This window comes from Rhodnius prolixus, unplaced genomic scaffold, assembly GCF_049639745.1.
Source record: "Rhodnius prolixus isolate KJV_2025 unplaced genomic scaffold, Rpr scaffold_9, whole genome shotgun sequence".
Taxonomy (NCBI): domain Eukaryota; kingdom Metazoa; phylum Arthropoda; class Insecta; order Hemiptera; family Reduviidae; genus Rhodnius; species Rhodnius prolixus.
The window spans coordinates 12,058,627-12,072,828 of record NW_027411604.1 but is presented as its reverse complement, the minus strand read 5'-3'; the positions used below and the strand labels follow the sequence as shown (position 1 = coordinate 12,072,828).

The 14,202-nt window shown below is 32.7% G+C and overlaps 1 protein-coding gene across 19 annotated transcripts in view; it reads right to left on the bottom strand.

Moving 5' to 3' along the window:
* The window catches only part of LOC141454708 (somatostatin receptor type 2-like), a 177,543-nt gene that overhangs the window by 28,481 nt on the left and 134,860 nt on the right, over nt 1-14,202 (bottom strand). For all 19 annotated transcript variants that reach the window (XM_074129246.1, XM_074129249.1, XM_074129243.1 and 16 more), the window contains one exon: nt 10,264-10,365. The gene's annotated coding sequence lies outside the window, so the exon portion shown is untranslated. The remainder of the gene's footprint in view (nt 1-10,263; nt 10,366-14,202) is intronic.

Sequence of the window (14,202 nt, the reverse complement as noted above, 5' to 3'; positions counted from 1 at the left end):
ATGTTTAGTTAGAAGTTAGAAGCTTTCTTTCATCTTTCTGAAGTCAGAATTTTTTTTATTGCTTTCAAACTAGAGACTACTCTGTCTTCAGGGCTGTAGAACATATTTCACTCGTAACAGATTACAACGAACTAATCAGTATTTGATGATGTAAAAATATCTAATAATTTTAATGATGACAATCGTAATTTATTTTACATTGTGGGTTTACAATTCTAGAAATTCAACACAATTCAGCCAGGCTTTTGTACAGTTCTTTTTGTGTCTATGTTCCTGATTATGTAGTGACTCAAGATTGCAATCCGTTACAAGCGTTCATGAGAGTTCGTGACAAGTTATTGTCTTGGTACCTCCATCCTAAGATCACCAATGTTGGAGCGGAAGAATGAAAGCCTTACAAATTTAGATCTATGTAGAAACATTGAGATTAAGAATGAGTGGTTCTTATTGACAAGTAGGACATCGTGCTTTTTATTAAACTACTTAGCGTTGATCTGCTTTAAAAACTTTACTTACAGAGCAAGTATACTATCTGAAGTAAAAGATATAAAATCTGTTAAGAAGCTCTCAAGGAGAGAAAGAGCAGCGCTGTTACGAAGGCAAATAAAAGGCCTGAAGTATCTCTTCATAAGAGGCAGCATCAAGTAATTTTCCTTGATAGAAAACCTACCAAAACAAATTAAATTTTTGTATATATTATTGTCATTTTTCCAAAGCAAAAGATATTAGGAGAATACTCCATACTTCTCCTTCTGATGAGAAAATGATTAACCAAACATCCCTTAATTCACAAAAAATGGTCAATAAAGGGCCAAATAAAGTTCACAGTTTTGAACAACAGCATCAAATATTTTATTTTAGAAGAATTAAATAAAGTTTAATAAAAATATCCTTCACTTAAAGTTCATTCACTCTTCCAAAAAGTGTGTAAATTAAATTTTGTTTTGTGTTAGATTTGCTTTTAAGTTACGGTGATTATATCTGCATTTGCACATGTGTTTAATTGTCCGTATAATTATTAAAACTGTCCGGTAGGACAGTTGTATAAGGGTTGATCGTCAAAAACTGCACGAAAAAGCGTAACGTTGAAAAACACCCAACTTTGACAATTTTTTTCTCTTTCTAAGTATCTAAAGTTTACATTGGGTTTCAATGAAAGTCTGAGAATTCAATCATCTTCATCTATTTCTGCAAAGTACTATGTAAAATACGTTCGACTGCGTGTCACTTCCAAAAAAAAAAAAATAAATAAAAAGGTTCTGCAAGTACTTGCACGTTTCATTGGACTGATATTTTGTGCCCGTCTTTTCTGAAGTAAGTGCGTACGTGAACATGAGAAGTAATCAATAGTTTGCCGTACCTGTTTGCCCATAAGTACGTATGGTTTTTTGTGGATATCCTGTATGAATGTGTAAGATATCAGAAGGTTTTTTTTTTCTTTTTTTTTATGTATGAATAAGTAATGTCAGCTTTTGATGTAAATATAGTCAGGAATCTTTAACCGCCGGTGTTTGCAGATGTGTACTCATGCGTAATTTTGTGTATACATATGTGATGCTGCCAGCGTAGAAGGTAAATGTGTACTTTTTTTTTTATTTATTTATTCTTCTGCTTTAACTTAAGACTCTTCACAAACTTATTAGATTTCAGTTAAGTAAATTCTAAACTGATGATAAGGTTTCATGAAACCTCTTCATGTAAATTAAAATCTCGTTTGTGTCACTCACTATCGACATTAGTTAACTAATGACTTCCGAGCTCCATGGAAGTGAAACAGTCTCCTGAAAATTCCGAGGAGTACATTTCATTTCTTGGTTACAATTATATTAGAATGATTAATTATAATTGTATTATTATTGTTCTCTATTATTTTTCGTGGAAATCTGGAAAAACTGTAAAATCTTTGCTTAATTCAGTTGAAAAATTCCGGATGGCTGATTTCGACCAATTCTCACTGTGGCTTCCTCTTGTGACAGTCGAATTGATTAAGATTTTTTGCTTTCCAGTTTGCTGTTCAACACACTCCAATATAAAAATCACCTTTCCTATTTTAGGAACATCGACATATGGATTACCGGTGAGAAGTAATAAATCAACTTGAAATGTAATAACAAGGCATAAAAGAAGCAGAAAGTTGGTGAAGACAAAGCACGATTTATCTGAATAGTAAAACAAAGAAAAGATATCAAAAGTATTTGCGATAAAATGGTTACAGTAAGAATTATTTTCTTTATTGATGAAGGCGAAGAGGTGAATTTGCTGAATCCATGTTCGAGATTTGTTCGCCCTCCCCCCAAACCCCTGAGGAACAACAACAGATATCACATTGCTGGGTTCTCTTTTATTTTCCTTTCTACCCGTACAATCACTTTCTATTTGGTCTCAAATTACAATTTACCCAAACAATTGTGTTCAGAAGACAGCGGAGGAGCGGTTGTAACCCGCAAGCTAGGTCTTTTCCTTAGAAATACTAGTACACCCTTTTTTCCTTTGTCCTTCTATCTCTCTCTTCTCTCCCTTTTCTTACAGCCATTGTTTTTGCAGGAGAACGGCATTTGATCAAGACATCACTCTAAACCTAGTAAATAGCCCAATACCAAAGATCTTCAACATATACACATACATACAAGAAAAGGATTGTTTCTCTACCTGTAGCTATAAAATTGAAGAAACAATGAACCAGCTAAAAACTGATACTTTTTTCTTAAAAAATAAAAATAAATAAAATGCTCTTTTAATCCAACTACAAATATAAACAGCAATTCCTTAATTTTTTTTTGGAATTTATTGTAAAAAAAAAAAAAATATTTTAATGCCGGTAATTATAAAAGAAGAGATTCTAAAATTTCCACAGATGTGAATATATAGTTTTCGTGACCGCAAATTGTTAAACTTAGGATGGAAGAATTGCGAGGAATCGGTCAAGTAAAACATGGTTTAACTTCATTTTCCACAGATGGTTTAACTGCAGATAATGGCAAAAATTTCCAAATATTTGTCAAAATCTGCTAAGCTGCTGGTTACGTAGTCAACCTTACCGTACTCATTTCGAAATTCCGTTTTCTAAAAGAAATCGTAGTTCCTGTTAAAAAGAAACCCATGTAATCCAACCCTCTTTCTTCATTTCAATTCTCTCCTCAACTCCGAGGTAGTCTTCCCCGCCGCCTGGAACGTCAGTGGTCGCAAAAAACTGCTGCTGCACTAAGGACAACCATCAAATTTTAAAAGTTAAGAATCAATATAATTAAATATTGTCCCTCTTAAGTGTACATTATCAGCCCGGGAACAGTATTGAAACTTTTATTTACGTACATTTTTTTATCTATAAAAAATATAAAAATAAAATTTTTCATGATGGACATCTTTACCAGCTCTAAGGATTCTACGAACTTGATTCAACCGCACAATTCTTAAGCAAAATAATACGCGATTTCCACCATTATTTCTCTCTCTCTCTGTAGATCACTTTATTAAATTTTGATGATTTCCAAACAGAGTAACTAAACTAATGCAATAACTATTTGTATCAGTGAACAGGTCGATAACTCTCTACCCATAGGAGTAGAATGTAAACAAGTGAACCCAAACAAAATTGAGGAAACGAGAACAGGCAGGCGGAAATTGAAACCTTGGAATCATTAACTTAAAAAAAAAGAAGGAAGAAAACAAAATATAAAGAAGAAGACTAACACAGCGTCAGACAAATAGTATGATAGAACACCCCAGAGATCAATTTCGGATTTAGAATTAAGGGATCTTCTTTATTTTATTTAATTTAGAAATTATTTTCTCTTACAACAGCAAGAGGAAGTAAAAAAAAGAAATAGGATTTTGGAACTAATTATAGAAAATCTTGACATCACAGAGGAGTATATTCCCTAAAAAGTTTGAACCCTAAAACAAAACGTATAAATAAATAATAAAACGTCAACCATTCAGGGCTTAAAGTATTACAATTCAAATAATTGTTAACAAGTTACTGGAAATAAATGAATTCATTCAAAAACATTACTTCAACAACAGAAACACTTAATTAATATCAGAGTTTGGCATTGTAAGCTCTGCGAGTGCCTTTTAATCTTCTCCAGAGATAGTAGCGCAGAATGATTGTTATTAAAAAATGGAAAGATCTTCGGTTTAAAGAGAAAGAAGGCAATTATTCTTTTCTTTTTTGTTAATCCTCTCTTCTGTTAAATTTAATGTTTTATACATCAGCGAACAAAATATTCTTAAGCCCCTAGGAAGCCCTTTACCGGCTAAAAGCTATATTACTTTAAAAAGGGCTACTTTAAAATGTTAATCTAAAATGGTTGTTAAAGTAATGAAAGGATCAATAACTTACAGTTTAAAATTAAAGGAAGTGTAGAACAAGAATAACTGATAAGGAAGAATGGGATTTTAATCAATACCATCTGAACCAAAACAATAAAAAAATAAAAATAAAAATAAATAAAAGATCCTATCGTAAGAGTATATTTTTACAAAAAACTATATGCAAGCTAGTAGAGAATCCATCCAGTCTTTGAAAGAGTAGCCAGAATTAAGACATTTAAGACATTATCACTATTATTTATTCACGAGGTAAGAAATGAAGCCCTACCATTCGCTGTCTTAAATGGATGCAATATGATTGCAATGTGTTTGAATCTGGAGTTTACCTGTTGGTTCTTTTTTGAACGCGCTGTAACTTCTTCTTTCTGCTGCCTATAAAGGATCTAGTATCCTCAATTATATCTTTTAACATCATGTCAGCTCTGTTGTCAAACTTTTCCTCATTAACCCATTTTTACCCATGTTAACACTGTTATAAACTTTCTTCCTCAATGCTTCACTCAATTTTCACCTTTGCTTGGACTCTAAGAAGAGTATTTGGAGAATTTGCACACATCAACTATCTTTTTACACCCTATATGATTACGTAAGTATTTTAGGAATAACTACGTAAGATGTTGTTTTTAGACTGAAAAGTCCATCATGATTGGCTAAGCTCAGTTTTGTTCAACTTTTGGTTAAAAGAGAATTAGAAAAGAATAAAGTGAGGATGAAACAACTATTGGGATAAGTTTTAATTACTTCTGCAAAACACAATCAAACTTTAGATCCATTTCAAACTATAGGTTGAATTTCTGATCCTGGAGAGATTCTTGAATTTGAACGAGTTTATCAATACGAGTAATTTGAAGTGAAGTATGTTTGCAAACTGTATTCCAGCGAATGCCACCAGTTTAATAAAAGCCTCTGGAGAAGATGGGTACTTGCCTTTATAACTTGTCTAAAGGACTTCTGAAGTATTCGCCACAATAAATAACTTCATATAAGGAAGAGATAAATCTCAGAAGTAATTCTCTAAATGCAATTGCATTAGCAGAAACACAATGGGCTCATCAATTATTAAGGTAAGCTAAAGAAATAACTTCTGTTTTACCTTGTGATAAAGTAGGGTTCAGTAACAATAATGTAGACATCAATGCAGTCAACTAAGCTATCTGTTGATCCTTTTTAAAAACTTAAAGTAGGAGTAATATTTCTAATACAAGGATTTAAAATTTAAGATAAAATTTGAAAAAAAATCTATTAAACTCCTAGATGAATACCTCAACACAAGATTGGTAAGTAATGGAAACTGTTTATCACTATTCTGAACAGCATAAAGCGATGAGAACAAAAGAAATATCTATGTATAAAAAAACATTCCATCAATGTTTAGTCTTCGACAAAAAATATTAAAGCTTAAATGTAACATTATAATTACAAAGCAAATGTAATAATGTAAAAATACGCGAGATTAAAAGAACGATGCTTAATAATAAATTTGTTTATACTTTTAATTTATACTAAAATATTTAGCAATTTTGTAAAAATGCTCTAATAATTCATACAGTGACACCTAAACTGTTGATTACGACTCAATGTCGTCACTATATGACAGAATACGAGTATGCTGGCAACAACATGTAAGGTCATTGGCGCCCAGAGCTTTTTTCAGTGCACTATTGGCCTTCAAATAGTGTTCTTTCGTTACAGATAACCTTGTTCTCCTACATCTGACATTAAGATGTAAGAAGCTCCAAGAAAGAAAATAACCAAGGGCTTACAGCTGGATAAGAGGGAATCTCCGCTTAGGAATTCAGTATAAGCTAATCCCCTTCATTGTATTATTATAATAAAAATTATGAATGTTGATATCTATGTATTAATATCACTCAGAAATATTTAAAAAATAAGTTTCTTGTATGAGTAAAATCTTTGTGTAAATATATAATTTACACAAACCTACTTTTGTGCTTCTTTCGATTTTTGGGGAATCTCTAGTTTTAGATAAAAACTTATGAATTATCCAGGAAGTAGAGAAGGTATTATTTGTTTTTACTGAATGTAGCGCAGTGGTGAATAAAAAATGTAAAATAAACCATAATTTGGAGAGCAAAGGTTAATAAGAGAGCGAGGACATCTCCGAGTCCGATAAGAGGATTAAATTTTTGAGAAAAAAGAGGCCGATGTTTACACATTTTTGAAAAATTGAACAGAGCCACTTCAATCGGAGTTGAAGAGAAAAATATTAAAATTTTAATACCATTTCATAAAATGGTCTAACATTGTTGTAACATAAATAAAACTTCTTGATTAAATAACTTTCTGCGTAACTGTAGAATTCTGACATTGGTGTATTAGTTGGAAACGCTGAGACATAACCGCACTTTGCGGTTGCAAGCATTGGTTATTTATGGAAGTTTATAACAGAAGAGAATGTACATCTACCGGTAGTAACAGCATCCAGAATTCTCTAAAGCCTTCCTCATTATGAGAGCATTAATTTCTCTACTTTCACAAGCGCTGCAATTATAAAATTCTAATGGGAACTTTTATTATTAATTCTTAATTTTTGTAGAAGTTTTTTGTAAATTAAGTGGCTAGTTAGTCAAACCATTAACATTGTTTAGTTTTGATCTAGTTCTGTTTTCTAGAAAAATGAGAAATAAATGGAAACCCATCTTTTAAGTTACATATATGGTTATCCGATTACCTTCAAATTTGAAATTTCAGTCATGCTTAAAACTTCATTTAATATTATGTAGCTATTGAAAATGAAAACATACATTATACTAGAGTGCCACTTTTAGAGGGGTGTTTAAAGTTTATTGTGTACTACAGAAAAGAATAAATAATTTCTCCTTGAAAATGTTTCAGACAAAATGGCAAGAATTCAGATGGTTAAATAGTGTACGAAATCATTTTCCTCAGATTGATGCTTCTTGACTTTAGTTTAGGAAGAAAAAATTACTATAGAAATGAGAGGTTAGCATAATCTAGATTCCAATACGGAGATCCCGGGTTCTAATTCAGCTGCAGCTGGCCGGTAGATTTCCTAACTTCCTAATTAAAAAAATTACAATATAATATATCAAAAAGAGAACTAAGCTAGAGCTTTTTAGCAACTTCTATTTCAGATATTGCATTAACATAGACATTAACACGCAACATTATTTGTTTTCCAGTGTAAACATAACTTTGCAATCTTGATAATGTCACAATATTCTAGAATATAGAATGAGAGAAAATATATATTTATATATTACTAATCTCTAATTTAGTTGGACAGAACTATTTTTTTATTTCATTGAAAACTATTCAAGGAAACTTAGGAAAACTAATGTTTGATACGTTTCATAACTTGCAATAGATTAAAATGAAACTAATGAATGAAAAGTTTGCAATTAACTTTATATTCTCGTCTCCATTTTGGGACTCATTGAAATTCACATAAAATATTGCTGGAGTTCTTCATTTTCCATTCATCTACTTTCATTCATGAAAACTTTTCGAGTAAGTAGTAGAGTGTAATTACAGTTAATGGGTTTGAAGCAGAATACGACAAAGAAAGCGTAATTTTTTTTTATAAAACTAGAGAGCTCTTTTTTTAAGGCATGTTAAGATGAAGGAATGTTTGATTATTTTGGATGTTGTCAATAAAAAAATCAATCAAATCAATAACAACACAAAAATGGGAGAGCTAGTGGACTCAGCTTTATTATGTTTAACTTCTAGGTTTGGTTTATGAAAGAGTTTAAAAGTTAGAAGCTTTGATAACCAAGTTAAGATCGAAAGATGGTGAGAAAAACGCTAACGTAATCTACTTGCCACATTGCCTTTCTTGAAAATCTCTCTGTGAATGCGTTGATCCTAACTGTACTCTTTGAATCCCTAAAAGCCTTTGTACAAACTTACATAATATTGATTATGGGGGAAAAAAAAACTAAGCTGAAATTGCGTGGTAACAATAGAAGGTTATAGAAAACAAAATTCTTAGCATGGTGGAGGAGGAAATGAAGTTTGCGTTTATCGTCCTCCTCTGTTTTGTGGTCTTGCTTCTGTGATTTTGTTTTAACATTGTTATCTTATTGTGTATAGCTAAGTACTATACACACTTGCAGATCAATTTCTGTTATTTGGAAGAATTTCTCATAAATGTTCGTTCGATTTTTGGGAATTTCGTGAGAGAGGGATGGGTAGGCTCTCTTTTTCAGGCGTGGCTTTACGTCCAACTACCAATCTGGTATCGTGACGGAGGCGTCTAGCAAACACACTTTACTGTAAATTTCTTTAATTAACCATTAAATAAAATCCAAGGTCTAGACCAGGAATAGGACCCAGTACCACAATACATGTTAGCTTTACAGGTCCCGGTCTCCAACCGCTCGGCTACCGTGGCGCCTAAGGGATGGGTAGGCTCCCTTTAAAGAGATGTTTCGGTAGAATGTACGGATGGATCCTTACTGTTCTATGTTACTGAGGAGTATTAAATAAGTTACCAAGTTCGAAGAAAATCTCTTCGAAGATCTTCAGAGATTCCAGTAAGGAAAAGTAGGCCACCATCTTTTCTTTTTTTTTGAACGAACATTTTGGAAAATAAATTAATGCAATTGTTAGAAGTTTTGGCTAGAAATTGTAGGTTCCTCTTTGGGCTTTCTCTAAAGGTTTTAGGTATTACGGATATCCTTTAGCAACAAAGCCACTGAACAAGACAAAATTTCTATGTAGATACAATTGGCTATTGTGTTAAACCGATTTTAGAACTATAAAAACTAATCTCGTCACTTGAAGTATTTAGACAAGTTTTTACCCTAAAAAATTGCAAAGAAAATTTCCACTTTCCCTGTCACCGGGCTCAAACTTCTAATTTCCTTTCAGCCTGTACCCATAAATCCAATGTCCATTTTTATTTCTTACTCTGACAGCTCAATGTCACATGCGTCTCTGTCAGCAGCGGCCCCTTACTACATCCATCATACATAGAGAACATGTACACTCAAAATGGATGGAAAAAAAATATAGTCTGCAATCCATCAATTTAATCAATCTGGGGATCAACTGGTTAAGTCTTGTCAACCAACCAACTCTGCCTCCCCAAATTTCATTTTCAGCAACATTTAACTTATTGTAATGAGTTTACTGGAACATACTAACAAGATACATCATTTAACATAAAATCGATGACAGAAATTCAAGTCCTTGTAAAGGAACCAATAAAAATTAATTAATAAAAAAGATACACATTAAATGGTGCACAAGATAAAACTGGGAACAATTCATAAATATGATTGGCTAATAGAGAAAATTAACAAGACTCGTGAACATCAATAGTTGATTTGTTTGAGGTTGTTTTTGTTTGTTTCTACTATTGTGAACTAACTTAATTCTTACAATTTGCAATACAATAATACTCGCCACATTTAGTACTATAATAAAACAGAAAACAAACTGGTTTCAAAAAGAAGGAGCTGTCAGAAGGAAATTCAATAACTGAAAATGGATTGCCGACGTTTTCTGATCCCAGACATGAAATGAATATGTTAGTAGGGGTTTCAAAGTTGGCAGAATCACGGCTAATAAAAGTCACAATCATCAACCAAATCGTAATTGATTGCGTTTCGAATTTTAATAAAAATGTATAAAAAGTAACGGCAACTAATTCTGAGTAAAGTGATTACTGATGAAATTAGAAAAAGTAAACTAATAAACGTAATAAAATGAAATAACAGCTATTACAGATTGCAAGATGACCTATCAACTAAAAATCGCAGACCACAACTGATCAATTTAAAGCTTACATTAACCAGAATCAGAACTCTGTCTCATTGCTCATTATAATTAGAGTATTTAGACTGAATACTGTACAGGGCGACAAGCAATAATTTATTTTCATCTTTCGAATTTCCCATTTGTTGGCAAAAAATAAAAATGCATCATTTATCTTTTACTCACAAGTTTTCACTTTATTTTCACCAGCTGTGTGGCTCCACCTCTAATGCCTGCTATTCACTGGTGACACTTCCATTACTTGTGGCTCCGTCACCGCCTTCAGCGCTGCAAATAAAATTAACATTAGCTAAGCCTTTATATCGCTGTAACAAAAAAGAAAAAAAATATTAAACTTCCATTTATTCTCTTTCACTCATTGTTATTTAGTCCCATTGTTATTTTACATTATCTGCAGCTTTAATAAAAGTGCTTGCGGCTTATTTATGAAGTCATTAAATATACATTAAATTCTCTACATTAAATTTGTATAGGTTGGACTAAGTACTGCAAAGCTACTCCGGTTAAATCGAACATTTATCACATAATGTGAAAGTTGTTTTTTATTAATACTTTTCAAATGTTTGTATCTCTATTTCAGAGAGCTGCAAACGAAATAGATCTACTGAGTCCTCCAGTAGTGCTAGGTGAGACCACTAGACCTCCCATCATATACTATTCTCTGGCGGAAAGCCGGTAGTCAAGGATAATCCCTACTGAAATAACATAACCCTCCGTACAAATGGTCCTTTCAACGTAATAGACACCTTCAAATTAAAAGAAACCAGGAGGATTTTAGCTAGGATGGATGTATAAAAAAAAATATATAGTAAATACAAAAAGATTTACTCTCATCAAACCAGGTAACTATCTACGCTTCCTAAACATTTCCCGGAATAAGATTAGCCGGAGTCAGTATAACCATTCCTTAGTGCTGAAACACCTTCTCCAACACCACCAGGAAGGGTGTGTTTCTCTGATACCTGGTAACTCCAGTACCAGGAAGAACAAGGGGGCTGGCAGATTGGGATAATCATTTCCTTTAGCTTCTATCGATTCCCATATTTGTTGAAGCCCTCAATGATCCACTTAAAGCTAAAGAGAATTATTTCGAAAATTGTTGTACTGGCTGATCCAAATTTGGAGCGTTTGGAACACTTATCCGCCAATTTGCCTATAATGAACGATATGATGGTACGGATCAGTTCATCTCTAACGATGAGTTCAGTGGATTTCGTGAAACCCAAACAGGACTGATAAAGCCTTTCAACTTCTCAGAATCATCTGAATTCGGTAGGTTCTGTAGGGCTTACCAACAAGAAAAAGATGTGTTCCCTTTTCTAGAGTTCATGAGTGAGCAGGAAAAATAATCTGTCTTTCCCATTAATGATTGTTTGAAATGTGATGAGATATATTCAGCATCTTTGACTTTGAACATGATGAATGAATGATGCATGAAGAGCATGATGAAAAAATGATTGTGAAAGAGCTTCAACCAATGGCTCTTAAAGTTTCCTTTATGATTTGTTCTAGATTTTTGTTCAACTCGGCTTGTGATGTTCTCAGTGGTAGTTTTAAGGGTTTAGATGGACTTTAAAAGAGAATGGTTCTTTTCTGCCCATAGAAATCATCTAAAGCTTCTGATTCGGCCAGAGATGGAAGAGGATTCATGATTTTGCTTCCATACTGCCTATCCTCATTGAAAAGTAGTGGGGATGAAGATAATTATGGTAAGATCAGATAATGATAATCATTTATTAATAAATATAAATGGTAACTATAAATAAATAATGAAGAAATTGATATAATATGTTAGTTAAGTACAAATAATTAAAATTAAAAGATCAAAAGCAACTTACAATATTACGTTACATTATTAAAACCAACTATGAAAACCTCATCATCCAGAACGGAGCTTTTAAATTTCACGCTTCTCTGCTAGTAAAAGAAAAAGATAAGCTCAAGAAACTAGAAACAAGAAGTTGCTCTCACCTAGGCTGTCTTTATATAGCACAAAGAAACCCAACTATAGTCAAACCTTATTACAATGCTTGCGGAACCATATATGTTTACAGGGCGTTATAAGTGAAATGAAACAGGAAGTCTTGGAGAAAAAGGTTTTTGTTTTTTTCTCTATCGCTAAAGGAAGTTGCGAAAGGTGGGCAAGAAAGAAAAAGGTATTAGCAAGCATGTACAGCAGATAGATAGAACGGTGTGCGTTGCTGTTGCGGTGGGCAAGGAACATTAAATAAAGTTCCCTACTACAGACTGGTTTCAACAGATTTGTTGGGGGATTTGAGGTTATTTTAGCGCTGCCAATTTGAATTTACTGTAAACGGATTCGTGTCAGACTTTACTTTAAAAATGTATACATTTGTCTCTTTATTGGTGTTTCCAAGCTAAGCCCTAATTTTATGAAATTTCCATAATCTTTTCTTTATATTGCCGTAATATATTTCCCAAGTGGCACCGAAAATATTAGTTACTTCAGATTTATACTGAACATAATTTAGAACAATCAAATGACAGTTACAGATTCATTGAATGAAATAATTTTATTTTTTATTCTAGCATAAAAGACAAGCAGCTCAATAATCTAAAATTGAATACCAAGAAACTGATATTACCTCATCTAACAATACAATTTAGAGTCCAAACTCTTTCTAAATTACCTTTTACAAAGTTTCGTAAGTTAATATTCAAAACAATCAATTGTTCATTTTCTCAATAATAACTCAATAAGTTACCGACATTGTGATTCAGAATTCTAATACTTCAAATATTGAAAAGTGAATACAATTCAATTTCCAGTTTTTCTTAGCTCGCAATAAAGATTTAACAAATGCTGATTTATCTAACGCCTAATGAATGAATATCCGCCTAGTGCTTTTACTATTTTAAATTAATAAAATTGATAAACAATATCAAAAGAATGTTAAAAGTAAGGATAGGATTAAAATTAATGCAGAATGAAAGGGTTAGTCATAACCATGGGGAGAAAACAACCAACATCTTGTAAAGGTTAAGCATCAATTACAAAAGATGGCTCGCAATTTCAATTAAAATCCTCCCTGACAAGATGCAAGAATTCATATTGGCTTAAATCTTAGAGCAATCTCTTTAATAAAGGAATACAACATTTATACAGGAAATACCTACTATGTATATTCTAACTACAGTTTGGTTGCACCAATTAAATCATTATCTTTTTGGCGCACCCATTAATGTGGTTTCTCTTGGAATGTTAACACCTATTTCAATCAAAGAGTTTTAGGAAGCATAAAACCAGGCTCTTTATAATTTAAATAAACCTTTTTTAGTTGGTTTTTGCCCGTAAATTTAACCTTGATTGAGGTATAGGTTTCCAGAGGACCGATTTGTAGCTTAAATTAACGCTGCATTCATTGAGCTGGTTCAAAGGCAAGTTCATGATCAAGGTACAGTCATGCCCGCCAAAACACAATAGAATCGGTTCACACAGGAACTGTTATTCAAGTCACAAGTCCTCTCATAACATCCGATTAACGTAGGTAGCCACACTACAAGGGAAGATCACCGAGTTCCTAAAACTTTTATGCTTACATCACACGCAGAAAAAAACGACACTGCACTCAAAGATTCTTTGCCATGCATTCGGGCGATTACAGTGCGGACATTTGCTTAGAATCTTGATATGAACGTTTCCTCTAATCACCATTTAACACCATTTAAATGTTTTCATTTGATTATGAGCGAAGTTAGACTTGAATGAGAGCGTGTCTCTAGTTTTAACCGACCCACGGCCATCTAGGCAAGACCTCGTATAAATGAACGCTTATTGAAACCAGCAATACTTTTTGAAATTGAGAAAAATTCATCGTCATTTTATGTGATAATTTTGCGTATTGATTAAACATTATCACGCGATTGGAATTAGCTGCCATAATTATAGTACTCGGTTACAAATGGAAGGTAATCTATTACCTGGAAAATGAAGATTCCTTTAGACAAGCAATTTTTGTCTATGAGTTAAAAAAAAAAAATTCAATTAGTATCACTAATGGTTCGGTCCTGTGAAATGCTTACTTAACATTCTAATAGAAGGAGTCCCTATACTCCAGCAATGTGATGATCGATCCAAACCTA